We start from the raw sequence: 19,560 nt of genomic DNA, 5'->3' as shown, positions 1-19,560 counted from the left end.
TACTTTACTCCATGTGCTACTGTCATAGAACCCTTGGATATCTTCCACATGTTCTGTCCAAAAGTGGTGACGTAGCTAGCATCATCAAGTAAACCTGTGCTGATCAAGCTCTTTGTAATTGCGGGAACATGTCTCACATTCTTCAGCGTGAAAGAAGAGCCATTCGGAAACTTCAATTGAACATCTCCAACACCTAAGATCTCACATGTCTGCCCATTGCCTAGTCGAACATGATCTTTAGTGGGCACATAAGAGGTAAACCACTCCTTGTTTGGAGACACATGAAGTAATGCCCCTGAGTCTATAATCCAGTCACTCAGTGCATTTCCATCAAATGCTATAAGAAGAGCTGAGTCCATTGTATTCTTCAAGAAGTAGATGTCTCCTGACACTAGACTGTCATCCTCTGCAACAGTGTTTGTCACATTTATTTCTTGAATCTTCACTGAGGACTTGTTCTTCTCACCATGGTCTTCAGCTTTCTCTTTGCCTTTTTCTGCTTTCCATTCTCTGCAGTCTCTTTTCATGTGACCCTTCTTGCCACAATGGTAGCATTCTATGTCACTCTTGCCTTTAGCACTGCGGGACTTGCTACGAGATTCATTCCTCTTTCCACCTTTGTACTTTTCTTTGGTCCTTCCCCTGACAACTAAGGCTGTTCCTTTGCCTTTTTCCATTGTCTTTCTATTGGTTTCTTCAGTAAGCAGACTTTCTTCTACACCTGCTATGTTCAAACCATCTGGAGGTGCAGAATTACTCAAAGCTGTGCGAAAAGTGTCCCAACTTTTCGGCAATGTGATCAACAGGAACATAGCTCTAACAGGTTCATCAAACTTGACAACTTGAGCTGACAACTGACTGTAGATTGTGTTGAATTCATTCAGATGATTGGACATAGGTGTCCCTTCTTTCATCTTCAAGTCAACAAGCTTCTTAAGCCAGTATACCTGTGAAGCTGCACTCTGCTTCTCATAAAGATCCCTCAGCTTTAACCATGCTTGATAATCCGACATCTCATCTGCTACATTGAAGTAAACGCTTTCTACCAAAGTCAGCATAATGGTAGAAAGTGCCAATTCATCCATTTCGCTCCATTCATCTTCGTCCATATCTTCTGGTTTTATCCCCTTGAGATTTATAGGTTTTATCTGCTTCTTTTGTACCAACATGTGCCAAATCTGCTTCTTCCACAATGGGAAATTGGTTCCATCCAGCTTCTTGATATTGTAAAGAGCAGTGTCCTGTGATCCAGCCATAGCTACGCTTCACAGTAGTTTACTTTTCTAGAAAAAATTCGGCAGAGTCTCCCCTGTAAACTAAACTCTGAACCAATATCAACCTGTCAAATGAACCAAGAAAGCTTTAGATTCTTCATAAATTTTGGCAGAGTCTCCTTTGTAAAATGGCTCTGGTGTACTAAAAAACAGACCAAAAAACAGCTCAAAAACACTGTCTCTCTAACACTGTAAGCTGTGGGTAAACCTGTCCTGCACCTGTACTGTCTCTGACTGTCCTCTCACTGTCCTGTAAGCATAGACTGCGACAATGCCTCAACGGCAGTAAAGCAAAGATGCAATCCCAATTGTCTAACTCACAGTCAATACATCCTAGCTGCCTATCTAAGGGTGCTCGAGGGATCGCTCCAAGACCTGTATCACCGAAAGGATCTCAACATTCGAGAATCCCCCAGATCAATAAAACCTCACTCGACCCTCAACAAAGGCTACAGTAAATCTGACAGTACATAGACTTCCCACAAAGTCATACATCCACAAATTTCCCACTATATGCTGTAACCGCTGCGGCGGTTGTTTGCTGCGTGACTCACAGCCAGCAAACCCTCAACAAACATACATCATCTCTGACAATACATCCCATGTGGAAGTACCTGCAATGTCAGGATGAAATCTAGAATATCAAGCAGCAAACACAAGCTACCGGATGAACTAGTGGATGTCGCCTACAGTCTGTGTGTAGATGCACCCGTGTCGTATGTGACATGCCTCCAAGAACTGTGAGCCGTCCTTCGATGTGTAGACAACCACAAATCAACACTCTGGGAGTGTCGATATCCTCAGCACCTGCAGTCGTAGGCCGAAAACCCCAAATTTGCAGAGCCGGATCTGCACCCGCCGAGACCACGTAGTCGAAAATGGCCTGCGCAGACCTTTGTCAAAGCCGAACGGTGGCCGAGATGACTTCAGAATGAAATTCTGACAACACCGAGCCCTTTAGGCCCGCCCACGAGATTTGGGGCCGTGTCTTCGCCTGTCAAATTTCACTCCAATCTGAGTTGGTGTCTCTAGCCTCCTGCAGTGCTGCCCCGAGCCTCGATCTGAGCTCTGATACCAGTTGAAGGAGTACGAGCGGAAGTGCGGCGCGAGAGAGAGTGCGAGAAGAAGAGCAGGACGATATGGTGAACTCGCTCTACTGTAATGTGTAGAGCATAGTGAGTTCTTATTAGGTTTTTACAAAAGAATATGTGTACATACCTGGCGGCCCGCCCACTTACCTGGGTGACCACATTGGGCTTTATACCCCAACAAAGGCCACCGACACGGCTGGATAGTGTGTATGCTAGGTGGAGGCTATAAGATAGCATGGATGGATGAGAATAGCACACTACATTACCCTCACCCTTTCACCCCTCAAGTTATCACTCTACTTGAATGGTTGACCCCCTCTTCTAGCTCATGCTTGTGGCTCATTGGATCTCTCAAGCTTAGCCAATCACAAGCCTTGGTCAAAACTAGCAATAAAGGCAGCCTTTGAACAAGTTTCCTCCTTCTCCCTTTGAGAGAGAGGGCTTGATAAATGCTTAAACAATTAATTTAATTAGCTAAAAGCTTATTCGACCCCCTTTAGAGGCCAACCAATAGGCCGCTAGGCACCTTATGAGGGCAACACGGAGAGGAACTTGACATGTGTCCTCGCCTCTTTAGACTTGGGATGCATTGAGTGTGTGTGTGTGTGTGTGTGTGTGTGTGTGTGTGTATGTTGTCTCTCATGTCCCTACTTGTAGGGATTTCCCCCATTGTGTAGGGATATGCGTGACTTTTTGGAACACCTTAAGCCCCTTAAGAACCTTAGTCATGAAGCACCTTGTCAACCTCTCAATATTTTCAACTTTTGTACCAAAATGAGATTATTCTTGGGTTATGCATGGGCATATTAGGAGCATTTTCATGCAAATCACTACATGATGATGTTTTTTTAGCATGATTTTGTGCTTGTTTCATATAAATGATTAGATAGGAGTTGAATCACTTGCTAATATTTACATTGAAATTTGAATGCTTTGCCATCTACTTTGAAATTTCATTACCAATTTTGAGATCTTATGCGATTGTCAAGATTATTAGGCATAGCCATAGCAGTTTTCATGGGGGCCTTAACATGTAGGTATAAAGGGGTGATGGAGAGTCGACGTGAGTTGAAGACTAGCCGGAATGTCTCTTTAAGGTCTTCTAGGATTGTCTTTATGACATTAAAATATCACTTTTGTGACTAATTTGGCGGATATGAAGAGTAAGAGAGTGAACCAAGTGACACTCACCCGAAGGACCATAGCACATAGGAGCAAAACCCCATCAAAGCAAGGATTTACATCACGTGAACCAATGCATATGAATACAAGGATACTCCCCTTTCACAATTGAACATCACAAACCGACAATTTCAATATAAAAAACACAATTCATAGATACATGCCCTCAAAAACCTGTTTGCACACATAGTCATAACCCTGCAGAGCACTAGTCATAATCTATAGAGCACAACTCCAATTGGGGCACTAGCGTACTTTAAAGATTCAAATAAATCTTGAAAAATGACTCGTGAGAAAGCTGAAAATGACCAAAGTTGAATCTACACGTTGCTACATGCAAAATTGATGCAAATAGAGAGTCGTCCAGATATGACTACCCGTAGAGAAGGCAAGGCGAGGGAAAAAACTGTAATGGAAAGGTTCTATGAACTTTGAGGATAGCTAAATTAAGAGAATTAAAGAAATAATTTTTGTGCGACTACTTTGAGAAAAAAGAGGGTGAACTTAATTGATGGTAGCAACATAATCATAGTACTTAATTAACTTGGCATGAACAATACTTTTGCAAGAGAGAGAGTTTAGAGAACTTGACAAGAAGTGAGGAAGAAGAAACATTTATAGGAGAAATAAATAGTTCCTCACTGATCATCACTCTTCTTGCTAGGATACATAATAGCATAGTAATGAAGATGGAGAAGATGACAGGCCTAGGCATTGAAGCATGGCTCTTGGTTGGATTTGCATTCCATATCCAAGAGTGTCACTATAGGCTCTCAGCTTCTCTACTAGCTTTGATAAGGCCATGGATCTCTTTCACTTTGCACTTCACATAATGAGTGTGTGTGTGTGTCCACTCTATTCATCAAGAAAAAAACTACAACCTCAACCCATTACAGTTGGATCTATACAAGCATAGAGTGAGCTTATAAGCCTGCTTCACTTGAATGTGGTTATGACAACCTCAATCTTGGAATACAACTAACTGTTAAATATCCAATTTACTACAATACAACTGACCAACATACAATCTATTACAATCCAATAGAATATATTTGACTGACCAATAAACTACATCGGATTGACCAACAAACTAACATACTAATGTGCCTGTCAACACTTCTATTGACCTACCATGAAAGTAGACATACTAGAGTATGTTTCAAAATGTGTGGTATGCCAAAAGACTAAGTATGATAGAGGGAAGCAACCTGGATTACTGCAGTCATTGCCAATCCCTAATTCACTATGGGAGAGTATATCCATGGATCTTATCTTTCGATAACCCAAGTCTATCCATTGGAATACGGGAATATGGACAATAGTCGACAGGTTTAGCAAACAAGCACACTTTATTCTTGTCAAAAATACTATTAAGGCACACTAAATGGCAACTCTTTTCTTATCTCCAATTATCAAACACCATGGATTTCCAACATCCATCAAGTCAAATAGAGATCCTAGAAGGACCAATAATTTTTGGATATGTCTCTTTGAAAATCTAGGTACAAGATTGAATTTCTCTTTGGCCTATCACCCACAAACGGATGGCCAAAGTGAGATAACCGATCTTATGATACTTGATCTACTAAAGACTTATGTTACAAAAGTAGATCAACGCTCACAATGGGAAAATTATTTACCTCTTGTAGACTATTATACAATAATACTCCATAATGCTACGAGAAAATCACCTTTTGAAATCATTGAGGGAAGACCTAAAAGTACCTTGCTACTTAAAGTACATGGGAAGATCTTCGATGCCGATGAGTATAGCAGTGACCCGCACGAATCTTTTAAAAATATTGAGGAGGCTATAGCCACCTCTCAAACAAAGGCAAAATTTTGTTGCTAACAAGCAATAAAGTTCCTTAACGTTTAAAGAAAATGATTGGGTCTTACTTAAGTTTCCCAAGGCTGGATTGAGGCAAACGACGGCCAAAAATAGTACGGGCCATCATAAGTATTATGCTAAACTAGCAAAAAGATACTATGGTCCTTTTCAAGTCTGGAAGCCAACAAATGAGATGGCTTATCAACTCAAGCTACCAAACCATTGGCTCATACAAAATGATTTTCATGTGAGCCTACATAAGCCCTACAAAGGAGATCCACCAAGTGAACCAATTATTCAATACCCTTCCCAAATTGAAGATCAACAAGAGGTGCTACAACCCGAAGCTATCCTTCAACATGAAGACAAGGTACTACGACATGATAAGATTATCCGATGGTATCTTATTAACTTCAAACACTATGCTTTTAAAGATGCTATATGGATTCAAGGAATACAGCTTAAGGATAGGATGAACCTTGTCAATGCTTACAATGCTACATAGAGTAAGAAATTGTACATGTTTCTGTTAAATGACCAATTTTTTTGTTATAAGACTAATTATATTTTTATTGTGCACAAATTTAAGTAGTATGCATGCTTAGAATTATGTTTGTGATGACGACGTCTGTCAAACACCAAGTAGAATTTTTCACTCTACTTGGGAGAATGCAATGGACTAAAGACCAGATATGCTTGCGGTAGCTATCTCTCCCTATGGATTAGTCATCCATCTTGGAATGATGTTATAGGGTAAAAATGGATCATGTACCCGCTAAGAAACATTGACTGATGACTAGGGCTTTATCTCTTCTACCTCATAGGCAAGGACGACTATTATTTCAAGAGAGAGATAATGTCATAAAATCTAATATCTGACCAACCCAAATGATCTTCTCTTACTAAACTGATTGTTTAATGTGGGGGAATAGACAAGAACAAGGGTTAGAATATAGATATGTGCTTACGGGTCTATCTCAACACGGGTAAATGGTAAAGGGGTCCAAATGAGAGATGATCTATCAAAGAGAAAGGATAGCTAATGGAGCTTAGAGACCTTAGAGTTAGCTTCATTAAAGACCTCCAATAGTTAGTGTTAAAAGTCCTTTGACCTTAGGCAAGCTAGGTTGCCCTCAAGGAGTGTCCAAAGCCTATTGGTTGATCCCTAGAGAGGTCCAATGCGGAATTAACTAATTGAATTAATTATTTTTGCATTTATCAAGTCCTCTCTCTCAAAGGGGAAAGGGGTAAACTTGTACCAAGGCTAACATTATTGCTTGATATGCACTAGGCCTATGGTTGTCCAAGCTTGAGGAAGTTCAATAAAATGCCACAGACTGCTAGAAGAGGGAGTGAACCAAAGCAAGAATGGGTCTAGCTTGGGGGGTATAGTCTACCCCCCCCCCCCCAAGTTCTCTTCTGAGTTACATTCTTGCTCTATCATATCTCTTTTGTATCACTTTTCTGTATATGAATGTAGTCGTCAGTTATGTGAGGTTAATTAAGGGTAGTATTTTGGTTGAGTTTTCTCTATGTTGATGAACCACGACACATTTGGCGATCCTGCGGGTTATGTCCTCTTTTCTAACGTCCAAAGTGATTGTTTGGTATTCGTATTCTCTGTTATCGATGGTTTTCTGGGATGATGCATGTCTAAGAGGGGTAGGAGAATCTCTCGCATATATTATACAAGGGCTCAAGCGAGTGCAGGCAACATAGATCCATTTCAATATGATGATGTTCCTGATGATGATGGAATTGATCCACCACCAAACCACTGTTAAATTCTGGTGCGGAGAGTTCTGGTGCAGCAGAAGGAAGGGCACTAGGCAATTTGTTGGGGTGTTACTCTTGACAGGAGTACCTGTAGGAAGTAGAAGACGATTCCACTTTGACACACTAAGGGTTTCTAATAGGCAAAGACCTACACAAATCCCAAATCCTATCCCCGTGACCCATCCACCTCCTAATCCACAGATTCAATCAGCAAAAATTTAGAGCAAAATTTAAGGAAGATGCAGATTGTCACGTGGTGCAATTTGAAACGAGATTGCAAGCTAGAGGATATCAGGTGATGTACATGGATCCTATCATATTACAACAATTTGTAGTTACATTGGAAGGTAAGGCCATGAGTTGGTTTAGCCAATATGGTATGGCTCACTTTGCTACTTACAATGCACTTAGAGTATCCTTTTTACAAAGATTCAAAAAGGAGAAAACTCCTACAAACATTTTAAGAAAGTTGCGTCGTATCAAACAAGGTACCATGCTTGTAGAGGATTTTTCTTAGAAATTCAAGATTTTTGTTGAAAGATTAAAGGGTAATGAAAGACCCAGTGATGAGATGTTAGCGGGCTATTTTCTGAAAGGTTTAAGGAGTGGTATTAAGAATGTTGTGGCCAGTATTGATATTGCAGGTGTTTTTAATAACTTGGTACAAGCTGCATCTAGAGTTGAGAAAAGGCTTAGCATGACCAAGTCTAGCAAAAGAGAAGCAAGGATTCCAAATTTGGTTCTAGTTCAGGTACAACTTCTTCTTCCGAATCTGATTTAGAGAATTCATCTGATGATGAGGATCAAAAAAAGAAGGAAAATACTCCTTATAAGAAAAAGAAAGATAAGACAGGTGATGAAGTTGATTTGATTCAATAGTTAAAGAGTATCGAATATTCCATAATTTCTCCTAAAGAGAAAAGGTTCTGTGAAATTTGTGAGAAGGATGGTCATACAACTGCTCAGTGTTGGTATAATCCAAAGCAGAGGTATAAACCACCTTCTAATACTCGGTGAGGTACTGCTTAAGTTGAGGCTAATCAAGTGGCTCCATTCAGAGGAAGACCACTTGGTCAAGGAAATTAGAGAGAACGTAGGAGAAACCAAGACAACAATCAAAGAAGACCCCAAGGGGTGATGCCTTGTGTTTACTGTGGTGATCCTACTCATTTGGCTGGGCTCCATTGTGTATTATGGGTAAAACATAGAGAAGAAAGAGGTATTACAGTTGTTCCTTTTAATCAGGAGAACCAGCAAGTAGGTCCTCAACAACTTCCCTAGAATCAACCTCAGGCACAAGCTAATGTCATTATCATTAATATTTCAATTGATCAGGGACCAGAAGTTGGATCAGATTCAATAGTCTAGATTGATGATTATGAAGAGGAGGCAATTAGTTGCAATAATCCAGAGCACCTGGAGCAGGAGATTGAGGTATTGGCTGTAACAAGGTCTAAGGTCAAGGGTCCTATTTACTAGGATCAACAAGAAGGGGGTACAAGATTGGGTGAATAAGCAAGTTCAAAAGGAGCAAAAACATCAGATTTGGAGGATAATTCTGATTCTTCCGATGAAACATAGCAACACCAGCAGAGAGTTGAAGTATCTGAACCTGATTGGTTTGAGGTACTCATTAATTATCCTTTACATTTATCTTTGGATTATTTGTTTTCTATAGTTCCAACCTTTAAAGAAAGGTTGTTGCATAAACTGTTGGCGGAGCACTATGAAGTTCCGACTCAGCAAATGGGGAAACCTGATGTGAACATAGGTCATCCTTTTGATGTGGATTTTGTAGTTCTTGTTAATAAAGATACCTTACAAGACAGGATATTTGATGAGGTACTGTTGGATGGAGGATCTGGAGTCAATATTCTACCTGAGTCAGTGTATCTTACAATGGGCTTAGGTAAGTTGGAACCGGCACGTTTTCAAGTCAAAATGTCAAATCAGAGAAGGGTCCAGCCTGTGGGTATTTTGAGGAACTCTTCCATTGAGATTGCAAGTATGCAATTTCAAGTCAATTTTGTAGTACTAAGGATGAAGGAAGGAGATGCTTCTTATGAAATGTTGTTGGGAAGGCCTTGGTTTAGGTTATAGCCAAGGTAAAACAAGATCTGGGTGAGAATCAACTGGTTCTTACCAAGGGTGAACAAGTAATCACTATTCCTATGTTGGGGAGAAAGCATATTCCTTGCAAAGAAAGGCCATTGTTTGCCCAATCTATTAATTTGGCTACAGAAGTGAAGGATGATGAGGAGGAATCATTTTGCAGGCTAATCCGACTGTTGTTCCAATTTTTGAGGTTGATATTGCAGGTATCTTGCAAAAGGAATATGAACCTGAAGAGAATGTTGATGAACTTGTTTTGGGCCAGGAAATTCAGGGATCTGACATACTCAAGATAATGGATCAGAGTGTATCTTCTAGTTCAAAAGAAGCTATTGAACATGAATAAAAGGATGCTAGAAACATGGTGGAGAAGATCTACAACAAAAGGTTTGGTGAATCTAAAAGAGTTCAGCAAGATGAATTGAAGGAAATGAATTTGGGAACTGAGGATGATCCTAAAATGGTCAATGTCGTTATTTATGTGGATGAAGAATTTCTATAGGATTTGTTGTAGTTGTTATTGGAGTATAAGGATATATTTGCATGGGATTGCTGAGATGTCAAAGGGATTGATCCAATGTTGCATCAGCATCATATTAATCTGAGAGAAGATGCAGTTTCGAATGTGCAGTAAAGATATAGGATGAATCCTAATTTTTCTCAATAGGGCAAGCAGGATATTGATAAGTTGTTAGCAATTGGGTTTATCAAACCAATCCATGAAGTTACATGGTTGTCACCAATCATTGTGGTACCCAAGAAAGATGGGACAACTAGAGTGTGTGTTGACTACAAAAAGTTGAAAGCAGCTACTATTACAGATCCTTTTCCATGCCATTTTGTGATTCCATGTTGGATACAGTAGCGAGGAAAGAAATGTATAGCTTTTTGGATGGTTTTTCAGGCTACAATTAGATCACAGTGGCACGGGAGGATGAACTAAAAATAACATTTATAACAGGTTGGGGAGCTTTTGCATCGACAATTATGAATTTTGGTCTCAAGAATGGACCGCCATCATTTCATTTTACAATTTATAGAACATTTGATCCATATCTGTAGGATTTTATAAGAGTTTTTGTGGTAAGCTTCTCAGTGTTTGGTAAGAGGTATTTGCATCTTCATCATCTAAAGTTGTGCTTTGATAGATGTCGGATGTTCAGACTCTCTTTGAATCCTTATAATTAAAGTGTAATGGCTGTCAGAAGTGGTGTTTTGTTAGGCCATGTGGTATCTTAGGAGGGGATGTCCATAGATGCAAAAAAGATTGAGGTGATTCAATCAGCTCAGGCACCTATCAATGTTAAATAATTAAGCAGGTTTGTGAGTCAAGTAAAATGGCATAGTAGTTACATCAGATACATGGCCAATTTTTGCATGCTGCTTACTCACTTGACAAAAAATCATGTAGCTTTTGTATGGTCTGAACCTCAAGAAAAGCATTCCAGATATTGAAGAAGATGATGTCAGTTGCTCCTATTTTGCAACCCCCTTGTTGGATATTGCCATTCCATGTTTTTGTTGATGCCTCAGATGTGGCTATTGGAGTTTTTTGATGCAGGAAAAAATCAGAGGATGGTTCATACCTCGGGGGGTTCATTATATTTAAGACCACTATATCACGTGCGTTCAGGCTCTTTTCCTAAAATCCCTATTCTGTGAATTTTGAAGGAAATATAATCAACCCTTTTCTTTTAAATTCTGTAAATTTTTTTGAGATTTGTAAAAAACATATCCTTATGTAATTTATTTATGTAAGTTTTAAGGGATTTTTATACCCTTCTGTTGAACTCACGTGATAAGTTACATACTATGTAAGGTGAACCCCCCGGGGTTCAGACCTGTCTATTATGCAAGTAGGGTGTTAACTCCTGTTGAGAGGACATATGCAGTTACTCAAAGAGAATCCTTATGAATGGTTTATTCCTTGACTAAATTCAAGCATTATCTTCTATGCAATAGAGTTATCTTTCATGTTGATCAGCAGGCTTTGTTATAGCTAATCAAGAAGCCTTCGCTTACAGAAAGGTTAGCAAGGTGGATGTTGTTGTTCCAGGAGTTTGATTTTATGATTGTTCATACACCTGGAAAAGAGCATGCCATAGCTAACTATTTAAGTCGGATTGAGACAAGAGAAGAACCTCTAGGAGTTCAGGATGATTTATCAGATGCAGAATTATTTGAAGTACAAAGTTCTATTTCTGATTCTTGGTATGATCAGATGCTGATTTTCTTAACTGATGGCATCATGCCCACTGAGTTTTCTACAGATCAAGGAGTAAATTTGCTCTTACTAGTAGCAGACCTTTTTTGGTTATTGTTGGAGCCCTATATTGGAAAGGAATTGATCAGGTAATTAGGAGATGTATACCTGATTTTGAGTAGTCAATTGTGTTGTGAGAAGCTCATTTTGGGACAAGAGGAGGTCATTTTTCAGGTGACATTACAGGTAAAAAGATATTACAGGCTGAGTTTATGGTAACCTACTATATTAAAGGATGCTCATTCCTATGCTAAGATTTGTGTGGTATGTCAGTAATTTGGTCATCCTAATTCTAGGGATATGATGAAAGATCATCCTATTTTACCATTGGAACCATTTCCAAAGTGGGGTATGGATTTTGTTGGGCCTGTAAAACCTACTACTAGTAAAGGGTGCAAGTATATTATCGTTTCCACTGATTGTTGTACTAATTGGGTGGAGCTTGTTTCTTTAAAAGACAATAAGTCTCACAGTGTAGATAAGTTCTTGTATGACAACATTATGACCAGGTTTGGATGTCCTGTTGAGTTGGTAACTGACAGGGGGACACAATTTTTGAATGAAGCTATTTCTAAGCTTACCAAAACTCACATGATTATGCACAGAAAATCTACAACTTATCATCCTCAGGCAAATGGACAAGATGAGAGTACCAACAAAACACTTATTAAGATTTTGAAGAAGATTGTTCAGGAGAATAAGAAGGACTGGGATAAAAAGTTGTATTCCACTTTATGGTCATTTAGAACATCCTTTAAGGTGACAACACGTATGCCTCCTTTCAGATTGGTCTATGGTCTTGAATTTGTGGTACCTATGGAATTTGTGGTCCCTAGTCTCAGAGTCACTGCTGAGAAAATGACTCCTAAATTATCAGCTCAGCACAGAAGTAAGTATTTGATGCAATTGGACAAAGCCAGGTTGGTCAGTTCTTACATCATATAGGTAATTCAGAGAAGAAGGAAAGTGTGGGTAAGTATGAATGTAAAGTTCAAAGTTTTTCAGGTTGGAGATTGGGTTATGCTTTACAATTCCAGGTTGGGTCCTCATCCCAATAAGTTGAATTTGAGATGTAAAGGAACTTATCATATTGTTCAGGATTTGGATCAAGGTATATTTGTTGGGGATGATGTCTTTGGAACTAGAGTGGAAAAGCCTATAAATGGTTTCACGTTGAAGAAATTTCAAGGAAAGCCACCTCATCTAGGTTGACATAAATCTATTGTTGTAGATTCTGCTATGTGTGAAGTTTCTGGGTTCTTGCATAATCCACGGGAGCAAGTCATTGTTGAATCTTCTTTTAAAGGTACTGGGATTCCATTTGAGTACTGTAATGAAATTGGCCTATTTAATTTGAGAGTAGAGGAAATTAATGAGAATAATTTTGAGAAATGATTTTGTGAGCATAGCGGGTGAACATAGTTGAAGATAGCAACATAATCATAGCAATTAGTTAACTTGGCATGAAAAATACTTTTGTAAGAGAGAGAATTTAGAGAACATGACAACAGTTGAGGACCGGATTTATGTGGATCTGGTCCCCCCTCCAATAGGCATTTGTATTATGATTTCTCGCATTAAGAGAGACTTGTTACAATACAATTTTTGTGTTCCTTGTGACCTAGGTGATGCAATGAAGATGGAAAGCTTCATGCATCACAAACATAACATAAACTTGAAGAAAGCTTTAACTATCCCAAGCCTCAGTCCCAAGACCTCAAACACCTTCGAAGGTGGAGAGAGATAGCAGGGAACGAGGGTAGGGAAGAGGAAGAAGAAACATTTCGTAGGAGAAAGAATTAGTTCCTCAATTATCATAACTCTTGTTGCTAGCATACATAATAGCATAGTAATGAAGAAGAAGGAGATGGCAAGCTTAAGCATTGAATCATGGCTCTTGGTTGGATTTGCTCTCCATATCCAAGAGTGTTGGTGTAGGCTCTCAACCTCTACTTTCTTGGAGAAGGAGAGGGAGATCTTGCAGTTTTCTAGCACACAATGAGAGTGTTTGTGAGTGTGTGTGGGTGAGTATACCCCCTAAGAAACCCCCTACCTTGCTTGGGTCGACCCCCCCTTGTAGCTCATGCTTGAAGCTCATTGGACCCCTTCAGGCCTAGCCAATCACAAGCAGGAGGCATTACAAGCAGCAAGGGTAGCCTTGAGACAAGTGTCCCCCTTTCCCCTTTGAGAGAGAGGGCTAGATAAATGCTAAATCAATTAATTAAATCTCCTAAATTATTATTGGACCCCTTGGGTGGCCAACCAAAAGGCTTCAGGCACACCATGAGGGCAACATGAGGAGGAACTTGACAAGTGTCCCTTTTTCTAGGTATTGAATCTTTGACTTTTTGACACCTCAACTCCTCATGCATAGGCCCAGTTCCCACCACAAGCTTGGCTCATAAGCACTTTAAGCTTGGGGTGGGTTCTCACCTCAAGTGCAACCCTAGAATCTCAAGCATGTCAAGCACCTCAATCATCAAGCACCTCAAGCATCTCAATAATTAAGCACCTCAAGCATCTCAAGCACCTCAAGCACCTTAGTAATCAAGCATGACAAGCACCTTGAGCTGGGTCGAGTTCCCGCGCCTCAAGCTCAGCCTTAGCTTACCTAAGGTCAAAGGCCTTTTACACACATTATTGGAGGTATTCAATGAAGCTAGCCCTAAGGTCTTATGATCCATTTGTTAGCCTTGCTCTTTGATAGACCATCTCTCATTTGGGCCCCTTTACCATTGGCCCCGTGTTGAGATAGATCTATAAGCACATGTCTATATCTTAACACTTGTTCCCGTTTATTCTTTCACATTAAGTGATCAATTTAATATGAGAAAATAATTTGGGTTGGTTAGATATTAGATATTAGATTTTATGACATTACCTCTCTCTTGAAATCATAGTCGTCCTCGACTATGAGGTAGAAGAGATAAAGCCTTAGTCATTAGTCAATTTTACTTAGCGGGTAGAGGATCCCTTTTTACCCTGCGACATGTTTCCAAGATGGATGACTAATCCATTTGGTGCTTGGGAGACATAGCTGCCGCAAGCATGTCTGCTCTTTAGTCCATTTAATTCTCCCAAAGTAGAGTGACAAATTCTACTTGGTGTTTGAGAGAAGTCGTCATCACAAACATGATTCTAAGCATGCATACTAGTTAAATTTGTGCACAATTAAAAAGAGGACTAGTCTTATAAGACAAAAACATGAGTCATTTAAAAGAAATTTGTACATTTGCTTACTCTAATGTAGCATTGTAAGCATTGACAAGGTTCATACTATCCTTAAGCTGTATTCCTTCCATCCATCTAGCATCTTCAAAAGGATAATTTTTGAACTTAATAAGATACCGTCGGATAATCTTACTATGTCGTAGTACCTTGTCTTCATGCCGAAGAATAGCTTCGGGTTGTAGCACCTCTTCTTGGTCTTCAACTTCGGGAGGGTCTTCAATAATTGGTTCAGCTGGTGGCTCTCCTTTGTAGGGATTAAGTAGGCTTACATGAAAGGCATTGTGTATGAGCCAATGGTTGGGCAACTTGAGTTAATAAGCTGTCTCATTGATGGGCTTCAAGATTTGGAAAGGACCATAGTATCTTTTTGCTAGTTTAGCATAATACTTTTGATGGCTCGTACAATTTTTTCCCGTCGTTTTCCTTAATCGAGCCTTAGGAAACTTGAGTAAGACCCAATCATTTTCTTTGAACATTAAGCCTCTTCTGTGCTTATCAGCAGCAGATTTTTGCCTTTGTTGAGAGATGGATATAGCCTCCTTAATCTTTTGAAAAGATTCTTGTAGGTCACTGCTATACTCATCTGCGGCGAAGATCTTCCCATGTACTTTGAGTAGCAATGGACTTTAAGGTCTTCCCTCAATGATCTCAAAAGGTGCTTTTCCCGTAGAAGTATGTACAATATTATTGTAGGCATACTCTACAAGAGGTAAGTACTTTTCCCATTGTGAGCGTTGATCTACTTCGGTAACATAAGTCTTGAGTAGATCGAGTATCGTAAGATTGGCTATCTCACTTTGGCCATCCGTTTGCGGGTGATAGGCCGAAGAGAAATTCAATCTTGTTCCTAGATTTTCAAAGAGACCTTTCCAGAAATTACTGGTCATTCTAGGATCTCTATCTGACACGATGGATGTGGGTAGTCCATGGTGCTTGAAAATCTGAGATATGAAGAGAGTTGATGTGCCTTAATAGTCTTTTTGACAGGATTAAAATGTGCTTGCTTGCTAAACCTGTCAACTATTGTCCATATTCCTGTATTCCCATGGATAGACTTGGGTAATCCAAAGATGAAATCCATGGATATACTCTCCCATGGTGAATTTGGGATAGGCAATGGCTAGAGTAATCCAGGTTGCTTCCCTCTATCATACTTGGTCTTTTGGCATACTACACATTTTGAAACATACTCTTGTATGTCCACTTTCATGGTAGGCCAATAGAAGTACGTCTCTACTCCTCAGAGAGTAGGTTGAATACCTCTATGCCCCGCATATGGAGGAGCATGGGATTCATACATAACTTTCTCACGAAGGGAATGGGTAACACATAGCCTATTGTCGTGGAGAAGATAACCATCGTGCAAGGTGAATGGTTCCTCTTTCTTCCCGAAAGCAAGGGCTGACATTATGTCTCTAAAGTCAGGTTCAGTAGCATACTCATCTATCATAGGGGATAGATCATTGTGAGTAGCTATAGACACCGCATTAACTTTGGGTCATCGTGAAAGTGCATCAGCCACTTGATTGTGCTTACCAGCTATGTGAGCAATATGGAAATTAAATTGTGAAAGAAAATTTGCCCACCCCATTTGTTTGTCGGAAAGCTTGGTTTGCGTCATGAAATACTTGAGACTTTGGTGGTCGGTTCGTAGGATAAATGGAGTCCCCAATAAATAGTGCTTCCATGTGTCTAGGGCATGTAGAACAGCTAAAAGCTCTTTCTCATAAATGCCCAAGACTCGTTCATCAATATTGAGCCTTCGGATCTCATATGCTATGGCATGCCCTTCTTGAAGAAAAACTGCTCCAAGGCAATCACCACAAGCATCACATTGGACCTCAAATGGCTTTGAGAGATCCGGAAGCACGAGGGCTGGTTGAGAAGTAAGCTTCTCTTTGATCTTTTCAAAAGCATTTTGCTCCTTAGAAGTCCATACAAACTTAACGTTCTTCTTAGCTAAGTCGTGTAGTGGTCCTGCTACTTGAGAGAATTTTGCTATGAAGCATCTATAGTATGTGCACATACAAACAAAAGCTTCTTAGCTCATGTAGATTTCTTGGGTTAGGCCATGCTTTTATTACCTCTAACTTTGATGGATCCATTTGGATACCATCTTTAGAGATAATATGACCTAGGTATTGAATCTCTTGAAGGAAGAATTCACTTTTCTTTTGATTAAGAAAAATCTTGTTCTCCCTCAATGCTTGAAAAATCACTTGGAGATGTTGCTTATGTTCCTCCAAATACTTGGAGTAGATGATGATATCATCAAAGAACACTTCAGTGAATTTACGGTATGGTCTAAAAATTTTCTCCATCAAACGATTGAACGTAGCTGGTGCATTAGTCAAGCAAAAAGGCATGACTAGATATTCATAAAGACCAAACGTTGTGCGAAACGCGGTCTTTAAGATATCTTCATCCACTATCCTTAATTGATGATAGCCACTCTTAAGGTCAATCCTACTGAAGTAGGTTGAGCCTTGTAGCTTATCAAACAGATCTTCTACCCGAGGTACGGGAAATCTGTTTTTCATAGTGATATGGTTTAGTGCTCGATAGTCCACACACGTACGATATGTACCATCTTTCTTTTGCACTAAAAGGACTGGAGAAGAAAAGGGACAGGAACTAGGCCTCACCATCCCTTTGTCTACCAGCTCTTGTACTTGCCTCATGATCTCCTCTTGTTGAGCTTGTGAGACTCAATAAGGAGGCTTGTTAGGTGATGAGCTTCTAGGAAGGAGCTCAATATGATGGTCATCATCCCCTCGTTTTGGAGGTAAGTCCATAGGGATATCATCGATGAACACATCTTGGAATCCTTTTAGAAAATTAGACAAGTCTAACTCTTCTTGATTCCTACCATTTACATTTGATGAAACATTAGTATCTTTTAGAGACTCTTTGACAAAAATCATGTACGCAGAAATTGAGCTCTTCGTTGACTTATCAAAAGCAAGAGGATTTACAAGTGGAATAGTGCAACCACGCTCACTAACATCTATATACATGTTCTTTCCCCTGTAGGTGAAGTAGATTCTCCTTTCAGGGAACTTCATGTTGGTAGCCATGCGATCAAACCATGGTGCCCCTAGGATAACATCCTCATGTTGGAGAGGGGAGATGAAGAAGTCCTCCTTGTCGACATAGCTTTGGACATGAAGCCTCAACTTCCCAATCAAGGGAGTAACGGAGGCTTGTTGTCCCTTGAAAGCTGCATCAGCCACTACTATATCTACCATCTCAAAAGCTTGAATGCCGAACTTGGTGGCCAACTCCATTGATATGAAGTTAAGAGTAGAGCCAGGGTCAAACAAGACGAAGGCATCATGCTCTCTTACCTTTCCCCAAGCATAGGAAAGTGATGATCCTTTGCAATGAGCATCCTCTTTTGGAGCTTCGATGGTGGAATCCCTAGAAGTCTCATTGCGAGTATTCTTCTTGTGGCAAGAACGATAGCCATGTCCTTGATCCCCACACTTGAAACACTTATGGTCCTTGCGAAAAGCTTCAAGCTCTTCAGGAGAGAGTTTGTTTTTACCTTTGTAAACTCCCTTCTCCTTGGACCGATTATTGTTGTTGTTGGAATTGACTTGGGAAGTATTTTGAACATTGGTTTTCCCCTTTGCATCATTTTTGTCTTTGTTTTCCATGGGCTTGACATTACGTCTAGCCCCTTGATGGAAATTGATGCGTGAAGAAACCATGGTGTGATGGATTACTTCGCTAATAGTACTAGGCCGTTGAAAGTTGATGTATTCGGCCATTTCTTCAGGTAATCCCACACAGAATTGCTGCCTTTGCTCGGCAAAGTCTATCTTTTGAAAGACAGTAGCCTTGAGATGTAAATCCCAAAACTTGTCTACGTATTTGTGGATAGACTCATGGGAGAGGAGCTTCAAGTTGCGCCATTCGGTAAGCACTTTGTCCTTTGCATCGCTTGCAAGGAATTGCTTCATGATGGAAACTCGTAGATTTTTCCATGTCTTTGGGGCTTCACCATTTCCACGAAGGCTAGCCCACCATTGACGAGCTGATTTTTGGAAGTGCATAGATACATGGCGTAGCTTAGAGGACTCTGTGAAGCCCTCATCTCCAAAGTCCGCATCAAATTGCTGGATGAAGGCCAACACTTTGTCGGTAGCACCAAAGGTGCCATCATAGGTGAGAAAAGAGATACTCTTTCCTCCCACATTGAACTTCTTTAGCTTTTGTGACCTTCGCCATGCACGAAATGATTTGTGATGTCCTCCCCTCTTGTATTCTCTAGGAGAATAACCATAACTTTCGTCCGAAGAGGAGTAAGGTGAAGAAGAAGGAGAAGAGGGTGACCTCTTTCTAGCCCTTTTCTTCCTTTGTTTCCTCTCTTGCCTTTCAAAGTGATGAGGAGAAGGACTATGTGTTGATCTTTTCCTCTTGGGAGGAGTGGGCGATCGTCTAGACCTCCATCTTCGTGGAGCCACATATTTAGAGAAACTTAAACTTTCATTGCTTTCTTGCTCTTTGTATTCCTCCTCTCGAATGGGAGAGAGTCTTCTTTTGGGGCTCTCTTCAAGAGGCCTCCTAGGCTCTCTCTCCTTTTGGAGAGGAAGGGAAATTCGATAAGCACGAATTTGTTGTGTAACTTCGGCTTGCAAAGCAGGGTTGCCCATAGCTTGCTGCAACCTAGTGACGAGATAATTCACAAACATGGGAGCATCATCATTAGCACCTTCATGTGCAAAATCAAAGCTATCAATGTTCATTCTACTCTCTTGATTATTGTCATCCATGTTAACAAAATTTATGTATGTA

This window comes from Adiantum capillus-veneris, chromosome 27 (assembly GCF_014529385.1).
Source record: "Adiantum capillus-veneris isolate H3 chromosome 27, ASM1452938v2, whole genome shotgun sequence".
NCBI lineage: Eukaryota > Viridiplantae > Streptophyta > Polypodiopsida > Polypodiales > Pteridaceae > Adiantum > Adiantum capillus-veneris.
This window is presented reverse-complemented; position numbering follows the sequence as displayed.